The sequence below is a fragment of the Ictidomys tridecemlineatus genome, chromosome 6 (assembly GCF_052094955.1).
Source record: "Ictidomys tridecemlineatus isolate mIctTri1 chromosome 6, mIctTri1.hap1, whole genome shotgun sequence".
Classification (NCBI taxonomy): Eukaryota; Metazoa; Chordata; class Mammalia; order Rodentia; family Sciuridae; genus Ictidomys; species Ictidomys tridecemlineatus.
This window is the reverse complement of record NC_135482.1, coordinates 111,852,363-111,872,870: the sequence shown is the minus strand read 5'-3', so window position 1 is coordinate 111,872,870 and position 20,508 is coordinate 111,852,363. Positions and strand designations below refer to the sequence as shown.

General features: G+C 50.4%; 1 long non-coding RNA gene across 1 annotated transcript in view; it reads right to left on the bottom strand.

The window, feature by feature from the left end:
• Nucleotides 1–249: 249 nt before the first annotated feature.
• Nucleotides 250–20,508, bottom strand: part of LOC120890315 (uncharacterized) — a 333,009-nt gene continuing 312,750 nt past the window's right edge. Inside the window, exons 2-3 of the long non-coding RNA XR_013440055.1 lie at nt 5,401–5,510; nt 250–464 (exon numbers count right to left, since the gene is read on the bottom strand). This is a non-coding gene — a long non-coding RNA (uncharacterized LOC120890315). The remainder of the gene's footprint in view (nt 465–5,400; nt 5,511–20,508) is intronic.

The following is a 20,508-nucleotide window of genomic DNA, read 5'->3' as shown; positions in this document are numbered from 1 at the left end:
TTCCTAAATTGCTTTATAATCTATAGAGAAAATTATCCTTTAAACATATTCCATAAAATGAATGTCCTTTTAAAGCCATAATCAATTTTCTTTCCACCTATTACATCATGTCTCCAAGTTGTCATGAGTTATAGACTCTTCCCTAAGCTCTTCTTTCCTCCCAAATTACTACAAAATTCAATTATGACCTAATATTTTGTATATCATGTAATTGGAGAAGCTGCCTAGAGAAAGCTAAGCAGAAATGTATTTATTTATCATCATATTTATTATCAATTTGATGGCAAAGGTTTTCTAAACCAAGGAGGCATATTTTAATTGTGTGTCCAAGATCCTCAAACACAATAGGCAGGTTAAGTGGAATGTCATTGTCTTGTCAGTATTTTCACAGAACTGTTCACTTGGTGTGCAGATATGTAGCAATAGGTGGTTTCCAATCCATCATGGTATACATTCTTGTTCACCTGAAAAAAAAAAAACAGAACCTACTTGAGCCCCTTCAAGTAGGATGCACAAGAGGCATTGAAAGGGCTTGGGATATCTTTCAGAAGCCAGCTGCCCACTCCCCTCTCCCCAGTGAAGTCAATACATGGATGAGGTGATCTGCACACCTGTTGCCATAGAAAACCAATTTCATATATGTTGGCTAGCAAAAACAACAGTTTCCCCTCATCTCTGCCTTCCAGATGCTGCCAGAGAGCCTCTGAACCCCAGGCATATGGGTCACCAGGATGATGCTGGTGTCAGTCTCTCAACTTTAGGAGGAGGCAAGGTAGGCCACATGCTAATCATTCTACCCACCTTGACCGCATAGTAGGTGCCACAGCGGACACTTCCTGTGTTAGCAGGAAGTGCCCACCAGGAGACCACTCTCTCACAAGGATGCTAGCTTTACCCCTATGCTAATTATAGGTAATCTAGAACCATGGGTGTCCAAAGTGGTAGTCCCCAGCCACACATGACCACTGCATAGCTGAATTGGCTGATTCTGAATTGAGACACGTTCTAGGTATAAAATGTGCACCAGATCCCAAAGCTTGGATACAAAACCAACAAAAGTACCTCAATTGTTACACTGAGTGCACATTGGAATTATAATATGTGGGGTTTACAGGATTAAATGAAGTACATTATTAAAATCAATTTTATATCAGCAGAACTGATAGATAAAATATAGTATGTACATACAGTGAAATATTTTTGCCTTTAAAAAGGAAAGAAATTCTGACATATATTACAATACGATTGATCCTTGATGATATTGTGCTAAATGGAATCAGTCAATACTCAAAGAAATAATACTAAATGATTCTATTTATGTGAGATACCCAGAGTCCTCAACCCTAATCCTCACCCTGATTTAGAACAGGTGTGTGTGAGAGAGATTAACTGTGCATGAACAAACTAGAATCAACAATAAAATGTCAAATGGTAGGTGTCCTCTCACTGCATCCAGCTAAATAAAATGTTGTTTTAGATGCAAAAAATCTTTTAAAACTAAAATTGTACTTATTTTTTCTAAATAAGTAGATTTTAGCTGCTCATGTTAAAAAAATAATTATGTGAGATTATATGTTAATCGGCTTCACTACAGTAATGATTTTATTTTTTATATGTATCCCATAGCATCATTTGGTAAGCCACAAATGTACACAATAAAACATTTTTTACAATGTTGTTTTGAACATATATTAAATTTCTGTATACATTTGGACCTATCTCAAGTCAACTGATCTGTTTCATTTTTTCCTGCCAATTCTATTCTATTGGGTTACAGTAGTATTATATTGTTTCTATCATATTTTATATTATTATTTTATATTATATTATCTTACATTATATTGCTTTACCTTATTATATTGTTTTACTTTAGATAGAGCAAGATACCCAACTCTATATTTTTGGTCTAAAATTTTCTTAACAATTTTTATGTATTTATTTTTTTTTAACAAATTTAAAATACTTTCTGTTAATTCAAATAAAATCCATTGAAATGATACTGGGAATTGCATCACCTCTGTTAAATAAATATATAAAAATTATTAATATTTTCAGTATATTATACATATAAATAATAAACATAAAATTTAATTAGATATGTTGTTTGCACATGTATTTATCAAAGATTTGTGTTTTTAGGCTGTAAGCACTACTATAAGCCCAGGATGCCTCTTCATGTATTCAGTAACTAGTTTACACTCTACAAAGACATTTTATATCTTTCTTCTAATGTGTTTTTCATGTATTTGGTGAAAAAAAAGAACTTTTTAGAAATTTTATGTTTGGGGAGATATTTTATTCTCATGAAAAAACAAATTTCTATTTAAAAAAGAAAAGATGTCATTTTTTTTAATCCATTGAATTTGTTTCCAGACACTTCTTTCTATATTCCAATTCTGTTATTTATTTTAGCAAAAGCTCTTCAGTTTTATAAACATATGTTCTTATCATCAGTAAAATAGAAGATCAAATTCCCTGGACTTCTGATGTTTACTTCATAAGATATAAACTCCTTAAAGGCAGGATTTTTATTTAGTTCTTCAATAACATATCTCAAGATGGCAAGCTGGGCACATACTAAACACTCAGTACTCAGAATACTCAATAAGTACTATTTATAAGGAATAAAGGAAGGAAGGAAGAGATGAAGAGGAGAGAAAAGAAGAAAGGGAGGGAACAAAAGAGAGTGGAGTTCCATATTTCACTGTACACAGTCATGTTCATCTTTGGGTTTTAATAAGTCTCTTAATCATATATAGACAACAAGCCATTGGGCCATCTTCGTGCCTGGCCCTTGATATCCAACCTTGATTAAGGACCCTCAGGACAGCCTCTGGCATCTCCAGCTATTACCACTAACAAAATAGGTCCCTGCCCCCAAATCCCAAGGCCTGTACCTTCCTCTTCAGCAATAACATGGAACAGAAGCTGGCACCTGATGAGCACCACTCTGTGCCACCCAATGCGGGGTGAATGCTCTGGATACTCTGTCCTGCAAATGTCCTCAGAGCCTGGGGTGGGACCTATTCTGGTTCTTAGGCCTGTCTTCCTCTCACTCCTGGTTAAAATTTTTATTGTAATTAACTGTCCCACAGAAGAAGCACTGCTTCTTTAACTAGGAAGAACACCACAAAAAGTAGATTTTGTTCATTGTCACATTCTCCAAATTAGCCTGACCTGCTTCACCAAAATTGCTTATTTATTTATTTTCTTTAGACAGAAAAACTAGCCTCAGGAAGAAAAAAATTTCTTCTGTTGAGTGCAACCCAAAGGTAATACTGTTAGTTCTGAAATCATTTTCAAAAGTGACATTTTAAAACTCTGAGAATTCCTCAAAAAATTAAGCATAGAATTTACCACATGATCCAGCTAAGAATTGAAAGCAAGGACTTGGGCAACTATTTTCACACTCAGCCTAATAGCATCGTCATTCACAGTAACCAAGAAGTAGAAACAACCCATGTCCATTGACCAGTGTGAATGGATAAATGAAGAGTGACATATACATATGTGGAATATTATTCAACCTTGAAAAAGGGATAGGAACTTGGATAGATGCCACAATGCAGATGAATTTGGAAGATACTACTGTAAGTGAATGAAACTAGTCACAGTAGGACTGTGTGATTCCATTTAAATGATACAACTAGAGTAGTTAAATCTATAGAGACAGAAAATAGAATGGTGAGTACCAGGGAATGGGGGAGAGATGGGGAGTTTGTGTTTAATAGAAACAGAGTTTCAATTTGAGAAGACAGAAAGTGTTGGAGAAACATGGTAATGGAGTAACAATGAAATAAAATGTACTCAGGGCCACTGCTTTGTATGCTTCAAATGATTCAAATGGCAAGTTTTATGTCATGTCTATTTTACCACATTGAAGAAATGTTTTGACCAGGGCAATGTGCCTGGCCCCTCCCAGCGACTCCTGCAGGTCAGTGTTAGTTCAGAAGGAAGCAGTGGAAAGCAGAGGTTCTAGACCCAGGCAGCCTTCAAGCTCTGGTCCCATAGTTTCTCAGCTGTGTGACCATGGGAAAGTCACCTCACCTCCAGAGCACAGTTTATCTCCAATTGCCCAGCACAGAGCCTCCCTCATGGCCAGTGGGTGGTAAATGGGCATGGTGACAAGACACAGAGTAACCCCTGGGATCTCAAGTCCTGGGGATTACTGACAGCTGGTTCTCTAGATAAGAGAGACCCACTTCTCTGATTGTTCTGTATCTAATTTCCTTTGAACTTTTAGATGCAACAACTAATACAACCTTGGATATTTCATACCTTTCTCAAAAGCTACAGTAACCAAAAGAATGAGTACTGGTATGAAGAGTGACAAATAGTTTCATGAAATAAAATAGATAGTCTTCACAGGTATACTCAAAGGGTTTTCAATGAGAGCATCAAAAAAAACCCCACTGCAAGTGTTGCAGGATGATCAGAATGAAGTGGAGGCTCCTACCTCCCCCATTTACAAAAGCAACTCAAAGTGGATCATTTAACAAGGGGGAGAACCCAAGCCAAAAGACTCTGAAAACTCTGTGGGAATAAATCTTCATGATGGTGGGTTAGACAATAATTTCTTAGCTAACACAAAAGCATAGCAATGAGAGATAAAAAAGTTATAAATTGGAGCTTGCCCAACCACAAACTGAGATCCATACATATACACATATACACATATACACATATACATACATATACAAATGTCTATTTAGCATATACAGCATATATATTTTATATATGGATCTGGCACTTCAGAGAAAGAGAAAGGTGGGATGACAACCAAGAGATGAGTGGGGGTCAACTGTCCATGTCACTAGGATCAGCAGGCAAAGCTTAAAGCCTGAGATAAGGAGACTTGAGAACGCAGCATTTAAAGAATCAGTGGAAAAGCAGTTTGCTAATGTGAGGATCTAGGAAGAAGAAACAGAAAGAAAGAAATCCATCAAAGAAAGTGAAAGCAGAGCATCTAGAGATGCCTGAAGTCTCACAGCAGGATGGGTCCTGATGAAATGCACATTGTGATAGAGTAAGGTAAATATGATGATGGAGAAAGGGCACACATTAGAAGATAAAAAATCTTACCCTTATGTATTTTTTAAATTTGCTCAATTTTTAAAATTCCAGTTACATCTCACTATATTAATATTTTTTGTACCAGGGATTGAATCCAAGGGTGCTCAACCACTAAGCAACATCCCCAGTCTTTTTTATTTTTTATTTAGAAACAGGGTTTTTGCTAAGTTGCTAAGGCTTGATTTTGAACTCATTATCTTCCTTCCTCAGCCTTCCAAGCATCTTGGATTACATCTGCCACCACACCCAGGTCACAAAATTAATTTCATGTCCCACTTGTGGGTCCCAACTACATTTTTAAGAAACTCACTGTAACAGGTCACCTACCACGTTCACAAACCATGCGTGCAGCCACCTCCTGCCTGGGGACTTCTGGGAGCGCTGTCCCTGTGTGCAGGAAAATATCCAGAAATGCTGGCTGCATTCTCTGGCTGCATCTGGTGGAACAAGAGAAGGGCATATGCAGAAGGTTAGTAGACATAGAGGGTATGCCCAGGGAGCAGTGGCTCTGTAGGAAAGGCCATGTATGTTCAGGCTGTGCCCTCAAAGAACAGGGACCCATTGTGGTGTTCCTCCATTCAGAGAGTCCTATGACCTATGTCCCATAGGGGTGCCTGAGTCTTTTGCAGGAAGGGAACATTGCTGCCACTAGGGCATATTTACCGCTGCCATCCTCAGCCTGGGGATCATATAGGAGTCTGGAGGCAGATGTCCCTCCTGTCCTGGAGAGCCTCAAGTCCCTTCTGTGCCTTGGTAGCCTCTGCTTCAGCCCAGGCACCAGCTCAGGGCAGAGATGGAGGCAGCTTTGGTCAAACTTTATTACATACAAAACCAAACCAACAGAACAGAATGAAGAAGAATACAGGGGCACTCTCATCCCACGTAAAAGGACCATTTACCACCTGCACAGAGGAAGGCCAAACTGCTCCTGGCCATCTGCCTTTCTGATTTTTTTTTAAGCTTAGAGAACTTTTCAATGATTCATTGAGAAAGTTTTTGGGAAATTGAAGAGCAGTGGGTACAGGCACCCTTAGATGCTGACTTGATGGTTTACAGGTCACACACACACACACACACACACACACACACACACACACACATGTCCTAAGTAGAAATAAGAGCAAACAACTTGGGAACATATTTCAAAAATGGTTCTACTAGGTTCAGCATTGCTCACCAGGCAAAAGATGAATCATTAGTATCAGAGAACATCACTTTTAATTTTCAGTTATATTTTATGGACTCTGTGAAAGTCAGAGTGTTCTAGCAAGTTCACATGGAAATGTGTTCATGGGGCATCCAAGAAACTGTTCCAGGAAACATCACAGTATGCCTTCCTTCCTTCCTTCCTTCCTTCCTTCCTTCCTTCCTTCCTTCCTTCCTTCCTTCCTTCCTCCCTCCCTCCCTCCCTTCCTTCTCCCTGTCTTCCTTCCAGGAAGAAGCAATTGACCCAAATAAAGAGAATGGGGAAGGGCTTCCTAGAGGAGGGGATTCGCATTGGGATCTGCAAGAACACCTACATGAGGAAGGGAGTTGCAGTATGTTGAGGGGATCATCTCAGGCCTAGAATAAACAGGAGAAAGCAAGAAGACTCCAAGGACAAAAGTACAACCATTGTTGAAAGATCTTAATTGGCTTATTTTCAAATCTAGAATCAAGCAATGCTTCATTCTGCAAAATACAGTCCTGATGGGTTGTGTAGAAGATTTTGGTTTTATATACAGAAAAGAGGTGAAAAAAACAAAAATTAAAAAAATAAAAATGAAACTCAGGAGGTGGAATCTTCATTTCAAAATTACTTTCCTGGTAAGGCAGGGACAGGGGGAGAGACTGGTCTGATGGGGCCCAGGGCAGGAGTCTCATCCAAAACAACGGCCTCCTGTTATTTTTATGTAACAGGGCTCCTATGAGATTATAAAGGAGGTTCCCAGGCAGTGTCCTGGGTGGGCAGGAGAAGCTGCATCACAGATAATGCCTCTGCATGCAGGTACTGAAGTACACCTTTATCGAGGCAGTAGCCCTGGGCTCCTGGGTAACAGGAAAACCAAGAAACACAGATTGCAAAGCCAGTCCAAACCCAACATGGCATGTTTCACATTGGCCGGGAACTACTCCTCATTGTCACATGTCATCTCTGGTTTCTGTATTCAGAAGTAAAAATAATGAAAGAGAGGTGACAGGTGTCCCACCACTAAATTCTTGGAATGAGACTTTTCTCCACCTTGGTGGAGTAGCAGAAGCAAAAAGCAACTGAGCCCTGGTACTGTCATTCTAGCAGCTCATTAGTGAAATGTATCTCAAGCTTGTAAAATGTCCATTTCAAAAGAAATATTCTGTTTCTTGGTTAAAATAAGAATGCATGCACTAATGTTTCCTTCAAGATCAAATGCTAAGCCAAAATAGAACCTGATACCTCTAACTTCCCTGTAGGAGTCTTTCCCCAAGGACAGCCCTGGTGAACTCCCAAATCCTCATAACCTCTCCTCTGGAACTGGTGAAAGGGGGTCAGGATTGCCATCTCAGAATATTCCACTTTTTTTAAATGGCCAAGAAGGTGTCAGATCTAACTGCTTCTTGGGGTTTTCATTTCTTTTTCTGTGATATCTCTGAATAAGTAAAATTAAACTATTAACATCAAATGTGATTTAATTTTTTAATATATATTTGTTTATAAAATATTTACTTCAAATAAAATTCTCTCTGGTTTATCTCTTACCAATTTAATTGACAGGGTCACAGACACAGAACCTAAGAGGGTAGAGGAAATGCTTTCCTTCCCCACACACGTCCCCCTGCTCCCCCAATGTTGCATCTGGAATGAACCTGTAACCTACTTTAGCAAGCCAAATGTGGCTGGTGACTCTGTGCCTGGACTGTGCTTGATGCTCACAGAGGGAGTGACTGCTCTTGTGCCCTTGAGACTTCGGAGCCACCCTGGAAGCAGACCAAATCTAGCCCACTGCCTGTTGTTGTGAATAAAGTGTCATTGTGGCCGGCCATGACCATCTTCTTGCACTATCTATGGCTATGTCACAATAAGAGAGAGAAGCATGGGTGACAAGACCACATGGTCTACAAATCTCAAATAGTTGGTTCTTTACAGGAAAGTTTGACAACTCTTGATTTGAAAAGTCAGTCTACCTGCTAGAGAGACTCCACAGAGAGGTGTTAGGACTACAGAGGGAAAGAGAGGCACAGCATTTCCCTGGTGATCAGCCCTGTTGCCAATAAATCATTAACACGAGGGATCCCAAGGGGGACCAGCAGAGTTCTCTGACTAGTCCCACAAAACAAATGGAACTCAGAACAATGAAATGGTGTCTGTATGTCACTACATCCTGGGCAATTTATTACACAGCAGTAGATAACGGGGTGTCTTTTGGGGAGGAGGAAGACTAGAAATGGAACCCACATGGTAGGCAAGCCCTCAATCACGGAGTTGCACCCCCAGCCTGCAGTGGATAACTGGAAGATACTCCTAAACACACACACATACACACACACACACACACACACACACACACACACACACACACACCACTGGGCTGTGACCTTGAACTTGAAACAGAAAGTCAGCACATCCCTGAAGTCAGGCGCCAGGCCAAGGTGGCATTGAAGCTGTCCACCATCACAGTTTTTCTGGAGAAATATCATCACTCATGATGAAATCAGGTACAGAACCACAAGACTTCTATTTCCTTCACCTTATACATCACCCCTGCTCTCTTCAGCAGTTTGACCACATATTGAGTTTGTGGGTTTTTGGCCTTTTTAAAGTGAATCTTATCAATACAAACACCCTGAAGACTGGGATGCTTCCCCGGGGTGAGAACCTCTCATTCCTCTTCACATAGAATGTCCACTCGGGTGTTCTCACAGATCTGTGATTTTACTCTGAGTTTCTAGGATATCTTAAGGAAAGATGCCTGTCATTTCAAAATGACCATTTTTCTAAAGACATGGTGCAATAGGGATCTAGCCCATGGTTTTAGTGGTATTTTCACTGAAAAATCCATCCAATTATGTCCATTCTTCAGGGACAGCACAAATCAAAACAAGCGCTGTTGGTCACAGCTCCTCAATCACATCTGGAGAGCAGGCTCCATGGAGGGGCCTTGTTACCCCTGCAGTGGAAGGTCCCGGGGCTCCTGCAGAGGCCGCTATTGTTTGGGCTCCCTGTCCACATCAAACGCTCTCTCTCTCCCCAGTCTGAGTATGGCATTCCCCAAATATGCCCATGCCCTCAGGCCTGGAACCTGTGAATGTGTTCTATTGAATGGCAGAAGAGACTCTGCAGATGTAACCAGGGCATGGACTTGAAAATAGAGAGATTATCCTGGGTCAACCAGGCAATTCCAGTCAATTATGTGAACTCTCAAAAGCACAGAATGGTCTCTGGCTAAAGGCCTGAAGACAGGGCAGGAGGGGAGGTCAGTCTGTTCAGGCTGCTATAGCAGAACAATGGAAAGATATTTCTCACAGTTCAGGAAGCTGAGAAATCTAAGAACAAGGTGTCAGCACATTCCACATCAGGTGAGAATCTGCTTCCTGATTCAAAGATGGTGTCTACTCACTGAGTCTTCTCATGATGGAAGAGACCAGGCTGCTCTGGGGCTTTCTCTTATGTGAATACTGATCCCACCTGTGGGCCTCCACCCTCCACCTGAGGACCTCCCAAAGCCTCCACCTGCTCATACTATCATGCTGGGGGTTTAGATTTCAATACCTGAATTTGGGGGTGGGGGAGTTACAAACATTCAAGCCACAGCAGGTGGCTTCAGAGAACAAGGATGCCTGTGACATCATAGGTTTCAGGATTCAGGATGGCACACTGAGGAGAGAGCCAAGGTAGGCCCCTGCTGGCAGCCAGAGCTTGGGCAAGTACACCCTCAGTGGGGCCAGAGGACCTCACGTGCACTTTCCAGCCATGCTGATCAGACATGCAAAGATCAATCAGCTCTTCTTCTGGGGATTCAAAGTTTCTCCATCCCTTTGTGGGGACATCCTCTCCTTCCAAGTAAAGCCAGGACTTCATGGTGATTCAGGAAGCCCCCTTGTTCCTGGTTTGCATACAGTTATCTCTAAGAATTAATGAGTTGTTGAGAAAAGATACAAAAGTAGTCCCGACTTCTCCTTTCCCAGGACACCCACATTTGAAGTGCCGGTCCACACTGACCTGCTCACTAAGCTGTTCACCATTCTGGAAGTTTCCACTTTATGCTGTGTATGAAGGCTTCAGCATTTGATCCATGGTGTGGTGGCTGCACTATGGTCTAAGGAAAGGGCCCTTGTTCATGGACTGAGTGCTGATTCCTATGGCTCACAGGTGCTGTTGCCCAGGTCACTGAAGGGTATTCAGCATAACCCAAGCTTGGTCTGCTAGTGTCTGAGCACCCAGAAGGACTGTGACCAACAGGAGATGCATTCTCCCTGTCCTCCTAGCCCTCTGCCTTCTTGATTTCCTATCCACTGCCTCCCACACAGCTCGGCCACCACGTGCTGCCCCGTGAGCCCTGCAGCAGGTGCCTTAGCCCTCCATAGTGTGTTTTCCTCTCTCCTTTCCTCCTCTCTGTTGCCCCAAGAACCTGGGCAGAGCACAGGACCACATGGTCTGAGGAAAGCCAGGACCCAGCAAGGCACACATGTGGATCATCTTTCCCCATCACGTCCCATTGGTCAGGGTTCTCCAGAAACACAGAACTGAGAGGATGTACAGAGAGAAAGGAGTGAGTGCTGACCACCCGACTGCTCTATTAAGGAGAAGTCCCAAGATCTGCTGCCTCGGAGCCATAGGAGACCCAGAGAAGCCTGTGGTGGTGTTTAGCTCAAGGTAAAGGCCTAGAACCAAGGGTGCTGGTGAGGTGGACCTCAGTCCAAGGGTGGAAAGAGGAAATGCAGCTTTTCCGCTCAGAAAAGGAGGCGGGAAAGAAAGGAGCAGCATCCCTCCGCCTTTTCTCCCCTTTCTCCATTGAGGCCTCAATGGATGAAGTGAGGTCCCCACCCAGGAGGCCCATCTACTTTGCTTAGTCTATGAGTCAAATGCTAATCTCATCCAGAAACACCCTCCAGACATGCCCAGAATGTTTCAGCTAGGCACCCCTCACCCGCACAGAGTGACACATGGATTTAACCATAGGTGAGGTCACTTCCTGGATAGAGAAGCCGCCCAGGTAGCTCTCCTGCCCTGTTTTACATTTACCTAACAGCTGCTCTCAGGCTAATCTTGAGCTGCAGATTCCAAGTACACTATTCCCACTCCTTATAATGGCCCAGCAAAAGGTTCCCAAGTACTAAGGCAGAGGAAAAAACGGAGGAAGAAGGGTGGTGGGGTGCAGGCAGAGGGGTCTCAGGCTGCCCAGGGGCACCACAGCTCTGCAGTCTCCTGCTGTGTAGGTTTTCCCAGCCTCAGTTCCTGTGCCTGTGAATGGAGGTAGCAGTACCTGCTATGAGTATCTGCGTGGGGACTTTGAGAAGCCAATGGACTATCGGAGCCAGGGGTGCTCTGTCCTTGCACTGCACAAAGTTTCCATAACCCTTGCCCCACCTAAGAGCAAGCTCCAGGAGCAAGAGAGCCAGGGCTAAATTCCCTTGCACCAGGACCCCCAGACAATTGCCTCAGGAGCAGTGCCCTGCACCATGTGCTCATTAGCTCCTGCTCTAGGTGCTGGCCAGGTATGGTGGTGCATACTTGCAGGCCCAGCTACCTGGGGCTGCTGAGGCCCAGGAAGGGGGACGGGGAGGAGCCCCAGGAGGAGGCAGGCAAAGCACCCATCACACAGGACAAGGCACTAAAGACCCTTCCCACCAGCAGAAGCCCCAGGACACCCTGTGCAGCTGCCCACTCCCACCCCCTTGCCAGGCCTTTGCTGCACCATCTGTGGGACCCACTCCAGGGTTAGGGTGGAAGGCAAGGTGTGCTGGTGAGGTGTGTTTAGTTACATACCTGTTTCATAAGGCCCTTGGATGCGGCTTCGAGTTGAGCCAGGTGCTGGGCAGAAAGATTCCCAAGCACCACTTTGTTGGTTTCTTCCAAACCCATATTTGTGACGTAAATTTCAGACACCACAAGAGCAACTGGGACAGTACAGTAAGCCTCTGTCCTCACTGCCAGCTTCAAATGGCAAAGGGCACTTGTAGTGTCATCTGTAGCCCATACTTGAAGGCATTTATAATGTATTGCTTTTTAGAATAGTTTTTTGTTGTTTATTCTTTTATTTCAAAACTGTGCCTTATCATGCTCATTCTGACCTTCATTGGTTTTTAAGTTTTTCAATTAGTTATGCATGACAGTAGAAGGCACTTTGACACATCACACACAAGTGGAGTATAACTTCTCACTCTTCTGGTTGCATGTGGTGCAGAATCCCACCCGCTCTGCAGTCACATATGCATGTAGGGTAATGATGTCTGATTCATTCTACTGTCCTTTCTACCCCATGCCCTCTTCCTTCCCTCACTCCCTTCTACCTAGTCTAAAGTAACTCTCTTCTTCCCTAGTCCCCCCTCATTATGAATTAGCATCTGCATATCAGAGGAAAGAAACATTCAGCCTCTGTTTTTTGGGGATCAGCTTATCTCGCTTAGCATGATATTCTCCAGCTCCACCCATTTACCAATAAGTGCCATCATTTAGAACAGTTTTGAGTTCACAGGAAAATTGCAAAGATAGTACAGGTAGTCCCCACACCCAGCACCCGATTTCCCCTGTACCAACATCTTAGTGTACTACATTTGTTACAACAAACCAGTTGATATTGGTACTGTTAACCAAAGCCCAAGTTTATTCAGACTTACTGCTTTCCCCTTCTGTCTGTGAAGGATTCCATCCAGGACCTCATGTGACATCTGTCATCTTGTCACCTCAGCCCTGTACTGGCCATGATAATTTCTCAGACTTGCCTGTTTCTGATGGCTGAGGAGCCTGGGAAGGAGGTTGGTGGAATGACCCTCCAGCAGCTGGGTGCCCCACTGGACTGGGGCAATAGGTAGCAGACAGTGCTACCACAGGCCCCCCTGGGAAGGCCTGGTCTGGTAGGCTCCCACCACTCAGGGAAAGTGGAGGGCAGTCCTGTCTAGGAAGAAGGAGAGCAGCAGGGTTCAGACCTCATCCTGCCCAGCAGGGGAGCCCAGGAAGACAATCCCCACCCAGCTAAGAAAGGACTTCTGGTTGGGCTTCTACTCCTGCCTGGGCTCATTAGGCCCCACTACCAGGGACACTGGGCATGGCAACATGCCTGCCTAGGGCCCCCCACGGTCTGATTACCTGCAATGGGCAGCCAGCTCTCCCAGGCCAGGAAGCCAGAGACATTCAGACCCAAGGAAAGAACCCAAACCCCTAGGTCACCAAAGGTCAGCCCTGGGGATTCTGGGAAGTCTGACAACCCAGCTCCTCCTGTCCCTACATCCTCAATGCTGGGCAAGCACCTCCCTGCCTTCTGGGCTCTCCTCGCCCCCACCCTCACCCTCTTCCACTTGAGCTGAAGCTGAGGCCCAGCTGGCTGGCCCCGGCCCTGGAGCCTGCACCCTGACCCCTGAGTGTCCTGGCAGCTGGCCATGGTTTGTGTAGCAGCTGCTTCTCCAGGAAGGTTGTGCACCAGCAGGCCCCGGACGGCAGTTCCTCTGGGAGGAAGCCTGTGGGTCCAGGCAGGGTCCTGGCTCCCAGAATCCCACACTGTGGACATATGGAGCCCTGAGCTGGCCCTGACTGCTTGTCCATACCAGGGACAGTCACTCTCTTCCAGTAAAGGGGAGCTGAAGAGGGCATCTGGCTCCTGGCAAAGCCCTGCTCTGACCACCCAGATATGAAGCCTGGGGAAAAAACTTATGGCTCAAAGGAGAATCTTCAATGGGTCTCCAAGCCTTTCTCTTATCTGTGGAGTGACCAGGAGCAGAGCATTAGATTCTGAGTTGGCATGCCACCCCAGCCCAGCTATCCCTCCAGGCTGCAGCTCTGCCCTGGTTGGTCCTGGAGCTATGTCTGTCCAGCCATTCAGGGGTTCTGACCAGGGGCATGCAGGGCACATGCTCCTCTGTGAAAAATGGCCCCGGACCAAACCTATCCTTGGGAAGCAGCCCATGCCCTGCCACTAAATCCTCTTAAGTTATGTGCTTGCCTTTTTAGGGACCATATCTGCTTTGGGCAGCTGTAAGCTCCTTAATGACGATGACCACTGTGGCCATTTTTCAGGCATGCCCCCCCCCCACACCCTAGCCCTTGGTGGACACCAGCTGAGCCATGTGGTTCCCAGACTTGGATTGCAAGTTGACATCCTTGACAACAGGTGACCCTGTTGGCCTTCTGGATGACAGGGTCAGGTGCAGGGATGAGGCTCAACCACAGCCTCAGTCCACACCTTTGACAACTGAGCTGCTGTAGGATGCCCAGGGCCAGGTGCTGGGCTCATCTCTGGGGTCCTGCAGGACACTAGGCAGGCCACTGACCCCAGAGGGGGAGTTCAGGCTCAGCCAGCTCGCCTGCACAGTCACAGCATGACCGGTCTCCACTCTGCCTGGCTTAGGGCCATGGGCCTGTAGCCCAGCTACCTAGGAGCCTGAGCTGGAAGGATCGCTGGAGCCCAGGAGTTTGGGATCCACCTGGGTGATGCAGTGAGGTGCTTGCCATCCTCCATCAGCCCCACCTCCAACTGAAAGCTGCCAGGACTGCAGGGCCACTCCAACTGCCCTGGTCCTCTTACCCAACTGGGCACTCCTGGAGGCAGAGGCCACAGAGAGGGGTGCCCAGGTCAGTCAGCTGCTAGCTGGGTACATGTGGGCCCCTCCATCTGCCCCAGGGCCCTCTGAATCAGGGTCCCTTGCCCACCAGTAGATGGTGAACTTTGGGCAGGACATGTGAGTCCCACTTGTGTGCCAGCAAGGTGCAGGCACAACTGGTGCCTGATAGCCTTCCATTACAGAACTCCTAGTTCCTTAGCGGTGACTGCAGAAGATCCACAACCTGCCCGGGTCACCCGCCCCTGCTGTGGCAGGACACAGAGTGGCTTGGGCTGGCAGGGCTGGGACACCATGAATAAGGAGGGGTCAGAGAGCTCAGGAGGGGCAAAGATGGAGGTGAGGAGGAAGAGAAGGAGCTGCTCAGTGCCCAGTCCAGAGCCAGGCCACCCTCTCCACATGCCCAGGGTTGGATTTCTTCCCTAAGATACTCTGATACTCCTAACATGCAGTTCCACAGAATGTAGTCTCAGGGGAAATTGGTCATTGTGGTTAAAATTGAAGAAAAGGCACAGAGAGAGGGGTGTCCTTGCCTGCTGAGTGTGTCCTTGGGGCCTGGGGGGATGATGGAAGGTGTGTCTACAGGCACAAAACCAGAGGTGGCTACAACCACAGGAAAGCTAGAGGCCCGAGCACACTCCCCTTCCGGCCTCAGGAGGAGCCACATGCTGCCACCTTGATCTTGAGCTTCCTCCATTGTCCAAGCTGCCCATCTGAGGTGTGTGGCAAAGGTGGCCCCAGGACACTAGCATGGCCCAGAGGGAAAGGGAGGGTGGGGTTTTGAGGGGCATTGTGAGGGGTTTGTACCACCAACCCACTCTCAACTCGAAGTACAGGCTTTTGTGATGGAAGTGGAAACTAAGGCACTGAAGGCCAAGTAGTGGGGTTCTGCAGGAGTCATTCCCCTGACCCCACCACTGTTGGAGGCCTTGCCATGCATCCCAGCTGTTCAAGGAAGCCGTTCCCACCTTACTGGGAGGGGCAGAGTTCCAGAATCACCAAGTGCCCCGACAGCGAAGAGGAACCTGGTCTGACCAGGGGTGGAGACCCTAGACCATGGGCAGCCAGCGAGAGGGCCTGATGGGTGGGTTGGCCAGGGGGCTTCCTGGAGAAGTGTGCTCCAGGAGGCTGGGGTGGCAGAAAGGAGGAGCTGGGTGAGCCGGGTCACAGCTGCTGGCACAGGAGTGGCCACTGGAGAGGCCTTCCAATGACTACTGGTACCAGGAAGCCCCAGCCCATGATGGCAGCAGGAGGACAGCGCAGGGCCATCTCTCCTCCATTGATTGATTGGGCCCACGGCCCCTCTGCCCTGCCCCCTCTGTGGGTGTGGGATGGCCTGAAGTCCTGCGGCAGCCATTCCACCTGCCTAGCGAAGGCCTGAGGCCCTTGGTTGGCCATAATCACAGGCATATTATCCATGCCCAGCTTCACTGGAGAACACCGGGACCATGAGCTGCAGCCTGGAAGAGGAGCAAAGCCCCTGGCCATCAGTGCCTTCTCAGGGGCCTGGCCACAATGGGGCCTCTGCACCCCACAGAGCCACATCCCCCTGAAGCTTTTCCTCCATGCTCCATTCATACAGGTCTTCACTGAGAAGTCATGATTTGAAGCCAACATAGTGAACCTATTGTTCCTGAACTTCCTGGCCTAGCCTGGCCCCCAGGGCCTTCTACATTCCACTCACTTCCCCTCCTGAAGCCTTGCCTGCATCCCAGCTACAAATCCAGCACAGAACCTGCCTGGGCCAGCACCAGGGCAGCACTGGACCCCTGGGAACCACCCTGCTGCCCTGATGCATAGTTGCCCTCCAAACTGGGTGCAGCAAGAACTCAGCTCCAGGGAGAGCAGGGCCCAGAGGAGCAGGGCCTAGGGAAGCAGGGCCTAAGGCATCAGGGCCCGAAGAGAGCAGAGGCTAGGAGAGCAGGGCCAGGGGGAGCAGGATTAGGGGGTGCAGGGCCCAGGAGAGCAGGGCCCAGGGTGAGCAGGGCCCAGGGGAGCAGGGCCAAGGGGAGAAGGGACAGGGGCAGCAGGGACCAGGGGAAGCAGGGACTAGGGGAGCAGGGCCCAGGGGAGCAGAGCCCAGGGGAACAGGGCCAAGGGGGAGCAGGGCCAAGGGGTAGCAGGGCCAAAGGGGAGCAAGACCAGTGGGAGCAAGGTCAGAGGGAGCAGGACCAGGGGTAGCAGGGCTCAGGGGAAGCAGGGCCCAGGAGGAGGATGGCCCAGGGGAGCAGGGCCAAGGGAAGCTGGGCCCAGGAGAATAGGGCCAGGAGAACAGGGCCATGGGGAGCAGGGCCAGGGGATTAGGGCCAGAAAAGCAGGGCCCATGGGGATCAGGACCAGGTGGAGCAGGGCCCAAGGAGAGCAGGACCAGGGAATTAGGGCCAGGAGGAGCAGGGCACATGGGGAGCAGGGCCAGAGGGAGCAGGGCCCAGGGGACCAGGGCCAAGGGGAACAGGGCCAGGGGGAGCAGGGCCAGGGAGATCAGGGCCAGGGGCGCAGGAGCAGGGGAACAGGGTCAGGAGGAGCAGGACCAGAGGAAAAAGGGCCAGGGGGAGAAGGGCGCAGGATGAGCAGTACTGGGGGAGCAGGGCTTGGCAAAGGAGGCCCAGAGGGAGCAGGGCCCATAGGGAGCACTGCCAGGGGGAGCAGGGCACGGGGGAGCAGGGGTAGGGAGAGAAGGGGTAGGGGGAGGAGGGCTCAAGGGAGCAGGGCCAGGGGGAGCAGGGCCCAGGGGAGCAGGCCCAGCAGGAGCAGGACCCAAGGGGTTCATGGCCAGAAGGAGTAGGGCCCAGGGGAGCAGGAACAGAGGGAGCAGGGCCCAGGGGAGCAGGACCAGGTGGACAGCGCCAGGGGGAGTAGGACCAGGGGAACAGGGGCAAGGGGGAGCAGGGCCAGGGGGAGCAGTGCCAGGGGGAGAAGGGCTAGGGGAAGCCAGGTCAGAGGGAGCAGGGACCAGAGGGAGCAGGGCCCAGGGGGAACAGGGCCCAGGGTAGCAGGGTCAGGGAGATCAGGGCCAGGAGAGCAGGGCCAGGAAGAGTAGGGCCATGGGGAAAAGGGCCAGGGAGAGAAGGGCGCAGGGAGAGAAGTACCAGGGGGTGCATGACTTGGGGGAGCAAGCCCAGAAAGAGCAGGGCCCATGGGGAGTATGACCATGGGGAGGAGGGTACAGGTGAGCAGGGGTAGGAGGAACAGGGGTAGGGGGAGCAGGTGTAGGGGAGGAGGGCCCAGGGGAGCAGGGACAGCTGGAGCTGGGCCAAGTGGAAAAGGGCCAGGGGGAGAAGGGTGCAGGGAGAGCAGTACCAGGGGGAGAAGGGCTCAGGGGAGCACACCCAGAAGGAGTAGGGCCCATGGGGAGCATGGCCAGGGGGAGCAGGGCACAGGGGAGCTGGGGGAGGGAGAGCAGGGCCTGGGGGAGCAGGCCCAGCAGGAGCAGGGCCCAGAGGGAGCATGGCTAGAGGGAGCAGGGCTTAAGGGAGCAGGATCAGAGGGAACAGGGCCCAGGAGAGCAGGGCCAGGGTGACAGTGCCAGGGGGAGTAGGACCAGTGGGAACAGGGCTAGGGGGAGCAGGGCCAAGGGGAGCAGGGCCAAGGGGAACAGGGCCAGGGAGAGTAGTGTAAGGGGGAGTAAGGAGCAGGGAAACAGGACCAGAGGTTGCAGGGCCCAGGGAGATCAGGACCCAGGGGGAGCAAGGCCCAGGTGGAACAGGGCCCGGAGGAGCAGAATAAGGGAGAGCAAGGCCTGAGGGAGCAGGGCCAGTGGGGAAGCACGATGAGAGGGAGCAGGGCCCGAGGCAGCAGGGCCCAGGGAGCACGGCCAGGGAAAGCAGGGCCAGGGGGATAAGGGCCAGGGGAATCAGGGCCAGAGGGAGTAGGGACCAGAGGGAGCAGGACCCAGGGGGAACAGGGCCCAGGGGGAACAGGGCCCAGTGGAGCAGGGCCAGGGAAATCAGGGTCAGTGGAGTAGGACAAAGGGGAGTGGGTCCCAGAGTAGTAGGATCCAGGGGAGCAAAGCCATGGGGGAGCAGAGTCCAGGGGGAGCGAAGCACAGGGGGGAGCAAGGCCCAGGGGAGAAGGGCCAGGATGAGCAGGGCCAGGAGGAGCAGAGCCAGGAGGAGCAGGGCCTGGGGGAGCAGGACCATATGGAGCAGGGCCCAAAGAGAGCAGGACCCAGGGGCAATGGGGCCCAGGGGAGCAGGATGAGGTGGAGCAGGGACCAAAGAGCAGGAGAAGGGGCAAGGGGGCCCAGGGAGCAGGGCCAGGGAGAGCAGGGCCAAGTGGGAGTAGGACCAGGGGAAGAGGAAAAGAGGGAGCAGCAAAAGAGGGAACAGGGACTAGGAGAGCAGGGCTAGGGGGAACAGGGCCCACGGGAGCAGGGCCAGAGGAGAAAGGCCAGGGGAAGGAGGCCCAGGGGAAGCAGGGCCAGGGGGAGGAGGGTCCGGGGGAGCTGGGTACATGGGAGCAGGGACAGGTGGAGCAGGGCCAGGGGAAAAAGAGCCAGGGGGAGAACAGCCCAGGGAGTGCAAAACCAGGGGGAGCAGGGCTCAGGGGATCAGGCCCAGGGAGAGCAGGGGAAGGGGGGGATGATCCAGGGAAGCAGGCTCTGCAGGAGTAGAGCCCAGAGGGGGCATGGCCAGGGGGAGCAGGGCCTAGGCGAGCAGGGGTAGGGGGAGCAGGGCCCAGGGGGAGAAGGGCCCGGGGAACAAGGGTAGGGGAAGCAGGGCCTAGGGTGTCCAGGGCCTGGGGGAGCAGGGCCCAGGGGAGCAGGGCCAGGGGGAGAGGGCCAGGGGGATTAGGGCCAGTGGGAACAGAGGCAAGAGGGAGCATGGCTCAGGGCGGGTGGAGCGCAGGGGGAGTTGGGCATAGAAGAGCAGGGCCAGGAGGAGCAAGGCCCTGGGGGAACAGGACCAAAGGGAGAACAGCCCAGGGTATCAGGGCCAAGGGGAGCAGGCCACAGGGGAAGCAGGGCCCTGGGGAGCAGGGCCAGGGGGAGAAGGACCTAGCAGGAGTACGGCCCAGGAGAGAAGGGCCAGTGAGTGCAGGTCCCAGGGGAGCAAGGCACAGGGGAGCAGAGCCAGAGGGAGCAGAGCCAGGAGAAAAAGGCCAGGGGGAGCAGGTCCCAGGGGGAGCTGTGCCTAGGGGGAGAGGAGCCCAGGGTGAGCAGAACCAGGGGGAGCAGGGCCAAGGGAGCAGGGCCAGGGGGAGCAGGGCCCAGTGGGAGCAAGGCTCAGTGGGAGCCGGGCACAGGGGGACCAGGGCCCAGGAGGAGCAGAACCAGGGGAAGCAAGGCCCAGGGGTGCAGGACTGGGGGTGTAGGGCCAAGGGGAGCAGGGCCAGGGAAAGAAGGGCCCTAGAGGAGCAGGATTAGTTGGAGCAAGGCCAAGGGAGAAGAGGACCAGAGAGAGCAGGGCCAAGGAGAGCAGGGCTAGAAGGAGCAGAGCCCATAGAAAATAGGGCCAGAGGGAGCAGGGCAAGGGGAGCAGGGCCAGGGAGAGCAGTGCCAGGGAGGACAGGGCCAGGGAGAGCAGAGCCAGGGAGATTAGAGCCAGGAGAAGAGGGCCAGGGGGAGCAGGCCAGGGGGAGAAAGGGCCAGGGGGAGAAGGGCCAAGGGAGAGCAGTGCCCAGGAGGAGTGAAGCACAGGTGGGAACAGGGTCCAGAGAACACGGCCCAGGGGAGCAGGGCCAGGTGCATCAGGGCCCAGGGAGAGC